This window comes from Chionomys nivalis, chromosome 2 (genome assembly GCF_950005125.1).
Source record: "Chionomys nivalis chromosome 2, mChiNiv1.1, whole genome shotgun sequence".
Taxonomy (NCBI): Eukaryota; Metazoa; Chordata; class Mammalia; order Rodentia; family Cricetidae; genus Chionomys; species Chionomys nivalis.
The window spans coordinates 930,203-936,202 of NC_080087.1; positions in this window are offsets into that span (position 1 = coordinate 930,203).

A 6,000-nucleotide genomic window follows, 5' to 3' on the forward strand; every position below is an offset into this window, starting at 1 on the left:
GCATCTCTGGGATGAAGCCTACTTGATCATAATGGATAATTTTTCTAATGTGTTCTTGGATTTGGTTTGCCAGTATTTTGTTGAGGATTTTTGCGTCGATGTTCATGAGTGAGATTGGCCTGTAATTCTCTTTCTTGGTTGAGTCTTTGTGTGGTTTTGGTATCAGAGTTACTGTAGCTTCATAGAAGGAATTTGGCAATGACTCTTCTGTTTCTATATTGTGAAATACATTTAGGAGTATAGGTATTAGGTCTTCTTGGAAGTTCTGGTTGAATTCTGCATTGAAACCGTCTGGTCCTGGACTTTTTTTTGGAAGGGAGGTTTTTGATAACAGCTTCTAATTCATCTGGATGGAGGGGGGAGGACCTTGGACTTTCCACAGGGCAGGGAACCCTGACTGCTCCTGGGACTGGAGAGGGAGGAGAAGAGGAGTGGGGGGAGGGGGAGAGGGGCAGGAAGAGGGGGAGGGAAATGGGAGGCGGGGAGGAGGCGGAAAATTTTTTTTTTCAATAAAAAAAAAAGAAAAAAAAAGTTTTAGTGCATCTCAGCTTTTTTACTAAAGTTCAAAACCTAATTCTCAAGACTCATTTCAGATCTCCTAACAGTCTCATTTTCTGCCATTTCTTTGTTCTCCATGATGAATCACCATTTCTAATGATCTCTGAACCGTGCTTCTCTCTTCTGTGAAAACAAGGTCCTACTGGAATATCCTGACAGTTCTTACACACTTGTGAAGAATTATGAAAAGAGGCCAGGTGGAACGAATATAAGTGCCATTAGAAAGAGGAAAAATATTGTGTGCTGAGTATACTCCTAAGCTCTTTGCTGACCTGAACTCATTTGTTCCTCACAGTACACTACGAAATAGGTAGTTATGTCTTCTCTACTCCTACAGGACACAAGTAAATTGCGACTCAAAGGGCTGCAATACTTAATAAACGGTCACTCAAATATACGTGGTAAATTCAAGATTCAAATACTTCATGTAACATATGAATATAGTCTCATAAACCCTGTCTCTTTCTGCCTCTCCAGGAAGGGCATCCTGAGTATTAGGAGATATGAGACAGATGATAACAAATAGGAAAAGGGTCTGGTTAAATGGATGACTGAGGAGCAAGATAATCATTTTAACATGAGCATTGTGAATAATGAACACAGACCATTAGTGACTGCAGAAAAGGTCCACCCTGGTTATTAATACTATCAATATTTAGGTTTTTGATAATAGCTCAGTTTAAGTATGCTTCTTAAAAAGTTTCAAAGCCTACTGTTCCTTCTTACCTGTGTGAACACCCTGCTTAGCAATCCAGTTTTGATCTTCTTAGTTTGTAACTTAGGGGATTTAATGTACTTTAATTTATATAACTTTTCATTTCTAGTCCCAAGAGATTCACTGTATTGAAGCTCAAATGCAGGTGGGTAAACAAATTGTACATGATTTCCTGAGGGAGGCAGAGTGTCTTGTTCATCTATTAATTGCTCTTTGAGTATAAGAAAAGTAAAATACTCCATGATTTAGTCTAGTGGAATATATGAAACAAACAATATCATTAAACATTAAAAATCACAAATGAACTTTATTAGCATCTTAGACTTATAATAATAGAATTATTGATTGCACTATCCCTTCACTACCTAAAAATAAAGGAACAATACATTCCATTCTTATACATAAACATGAGATGATGTTTGGAAAAACTTCCTGGGTGATATATTATTTATCATAAGATATCAATAGTAAATATTGGTGAATCATGATACATCTTCATAACATATTTAATATATGGTTGATTTTCAGAAAAAAACTGATATTTTAGCACCTCTGTATATTTTTAATTATATAAGTTTCATTGGAATTTTTTAGCTTTGCTGGTCTGTAGAACTGTATTTCTTTTAAGAAATATGTGATGGATCTGGGTGTTCATGTTGGGGAAGAGTGAAGAGGCCAAGCAATGAAAAGAAGTATCTTGATAGAGGGGGCCATTATGGAGTCAGGGTGATACCTGGTACAAGGGAAATTCCTAGGAATCCATACAGATGACCCCAAATAAGACTCCTAGCAATAGTGAAGAACATGCATGGATTGTTCTTCTCCTGCAATCAGATTGGTGACTACCTTAATTGTTACCATAGAACCTTCATCTGGTGACAGTCCTACTAAGACCTCACAGGTCACCTACATTTGATTTTAGAATGTTTGAACTCCTGCTGCAAAAGGCTACCTGATGTAATATGAGTGGCAGGGCTGCATCCCCGGCACCCGGCCGCCCGCATGGCTTATGCCCCGAAATAATTACACGGAAACTGTATTCTTTTGAACACTGCCTGGCCCATTAGTTCCAGCCTCTTATTGGTTAGCTCTTACATATTGATCTAACCCATTTCTAATATTCTGTGTAGCCCCACGAGCTGGCTTACCAGGGAGGATCTTAACCTGCATCTGTCTGGAGTGGGAGAATCATGGCGACTCACTGACTCGGCTTCTTTCTCCCAGCATTCTGTTCTGTCTACTCCGCCTATCTAAATTCTACCCTATCAGAGGCCAAGCAGTTTCTTTATTAATTAACCAATGAAAGCAACAGATAGAAAGATGGCCCTCCTCCATCAGCTACCGAGTGCTGGGACAGCACTATAGGCCAGCACTCCCAGAAATGTGTTATTGTGATTCTCATTGCTAAATAATTTCCTGGGTAGCTGACGCTCATATAAAATACTCAAGTTCAAGTAGAAAATATTATGAAGAAGACTTTCTCACTGATTGAACTTACTTTTTTGTGGAAAAAATTATTGCTTATTTTCTCTTTGGAGAATTCAATATGCAAATACACACATTATATAATCAACAGAATAATGATATTTAAAGAATATATTTTAATTTGTTCTATAAAAGTATATAAAATATAAAAAATGCTCACATTAACTTAGAGAAGTCTTTTGTACTTCACTTACATTTGGTGGCAAGAATCACTGAATACTGAATAATAAATGTTGAGAGTTTTCTGTGTCCCCACTATTTAAGTGGTGATATAAATGTTACTCAAACATTGCAGGTATCTATGACACATAACGTCACATGACAATACTCTTTTTTACCTGTGATGAAGCCTCTATCTTGCTTTTCATGCATTTCTCACATGGGAAAAAAACGAGCCTAACTTATATTGTTCCTCACCTTTTGAGATTGTCTCTTGGGAGATAGCAAGCAATATTTTTAATGATCCCAGAGCATTTCTGAATATAACTAAATTCCTAGGGGATCCCCATTAACATAGGGAAATTGTGTGTGCTAGTGTGTAATGATTCATTATAACATTATAATATATGCACTTTTATAATATATATTGTGTATATATTTACTTGAAACTATATATAACAATATATAGTTATATACCATGCATAAATACTCTCTCTCTCAATATATTTATAAAACAATTGTGCAACTTGAAAATTCATCTCCAGATAGTTATAGAGAATATAGCCCAGTAATATTTCTAATAATTTGGGTAAATAAAACTAAAAATGTTAACCACTTCCAATCTAGAAGCCTGAAGATGTTCATAAATTCATCTTTCTATAAAATAAACAGAAAATTATGTTATGTACTTTAATTTTTCCTGTTTTATTTAAGAATTTTTAATATGATCTTTTCTCATTTTATATAGCTATGCCTGTTCCCACTCCCTCTTCCCCTCCTCTCATTCCACCCTTTACCCCACACTTCCACTCCTTAGAAAGGGTAAAACTTTCCAAGATGAGTAAATAAAGCCTGACCCTTCACTTTGAGGCAAGATCAAGGCCTCCCCCCCCAACATTTATATGCTTATCAAGGTGTCACTTCAAAGAGAATGTGCTCCTAGATGTCAGTTAAAGCACCAGGGATAGCTTATGAAATTACCACAGTTTAGCAACAATCTGGAGTGCTTATTTAAAACACCTGTCAAACTTTTAAGGATAGTAAAATTTATAGCAATGTTATTTATCTTCTTCATATTTAAGAGCGATGCAATGGGTTGAAGACATACCCTAGTTAGTAGTAGTGACAAACAAATGAACTTTCAGCAGCTAACTGAGATAGAAGGTTAGTTATTACCAGTTTGAAGAAGTTATTTTTATGGTCCTTGTCATCATCTGACTTAACTAATTCAACGAAAATACTTTTATATCTGAGATAAATGAAAAGAACACTATGCAAATTTTATTTAGGTTATATATGTACACATGTACAAATATGTGTTACAATAATAATTAAAGAAGAAGTCATGAATTTAAGAGGGTGACAGGGCAGTGGCAGGACTTGCAGGAGAGGGAGGAGTGAGAAAATAATACAAATACAGTGAAATCATATTAAATTTTCAAAAAATAATTAGAAAATATTGTTGTCATAAAAATATTTATAATCATAAACTGTCCTTACGATAAAAATCTGAGTTAATAACTAAAGAGAAATCTTATGGAGTTGTTCAAGGGGGCTTTAAGAATTTTTTTATTTTGAGAAAGGATAGTAGGTACACTTACCTGTAAATATTAAGATTTAGAATATAGTGAGATGTTAAGATGCAGTAGCAAAGTAGCAATAGAACATTTTTAGTAAGGTTCATGAGAGCACTAACCCTGAGAAGTTATGTTTCCAGTACTAAGACTAGTTTACCTTCTGTTGAGTGTGCCTTAAATCTGATTGGATAGTGTTGGTTGCCGCCAACATATGAGTGGCTTCAATGTTCAATTCATATAAGGAGCAGAAGGAGGGAGAACATGAACAAGGAAGTCAGGATCGCCAGGGGTGCGCCCACCCACTGAGACGGTAGGGGCTGATCTAATGGGAGCTCACCAAGACCAGCTGGACTGGGACTGATGGAGCATGTGATCAAACCGGACTCTCTGAAGGTGGTTGATGGTGGAGGCTGACAGAGAAGCCAAGGACGGCGCTGGGTTTTGATTCTACTGAATGTACTGGTTTTGTGGGAGCCTAGTCTGTTTGGATGCTCACGTTCCTAGACCTGGATGGATGGGGAAGGACCTTGGACTTCCCACAGGACAGGGAACCCTGACTGCTCTTTGGACTGGAGAGGGAGGAGGAGGGGAATTGGGGGGAGAGGACTGGAAATGGAAGGAGGGGAGGAGGTGGAAATTTTTAATAAAAATAAATTTTAAAAATGTAAACAAAAAAATATAAAATTGAGGACATGATTTTCCTGAGCTTAGAAGGTTGGTTCTAGTCTCTTAGTAGGGCTGGCTGGAATACCCAGAAGAGCAGACCATGAAGGCTTAAACAGAAATTTCAGCTCCTGAGCATTTGTCTGTATTTTCACAGCTGTAAAGAAATATCACCACAGGACCACTTATAAGGGACAGAAATGAAGTTCTTCATATGTGGGAATGTTTACGCTCATGACCAATATGTCTGCATATATGATGTCTACACAAAGTCTGCCTCTCATAGACAACTGGCTTGTTGACTTCATATTGCTTAATGTTCCCTCATGTACTACATTAATGGTCCTACTTTCACCTCTTCTCCATAAGTGCTCTTCCTAGAGGACTTAAGTGAATAATTAAGGGCCCACCTTTATATTATCACGTTGTCTATTGTCTTAGTCACTTTTCTATTGTTGTAAAAAATAAAACAACCAAGACTACTTATGCAAAAAGAGTTTATTGGAGTCTTAAAATTCATGACTGCAATGGTAGGGAGCATGACAGTAGGCAGGAAGGCATAGTGCTAGACCTCTAGCAGAGAGCTCACATTTTGATCAACAAGAGGCAAGGAAAGATAACCTGGAATCACATGAGGGTTTGCAACCTCAAAGTGACTCCTAGTCACACATCTCCTTCAATAAGGCCACACCTCCTTATCCTTCCCAAATAGTTCTACTAACTGGGGACTAAGCTTTGACATATATTAGTTTATAAGATCATTCCCATTAAAAACACTATAGTTACTAATTGGAAGCACATGAATTTGGGGGACATTTTAGACCTCAGTAGTGTTATAGTATT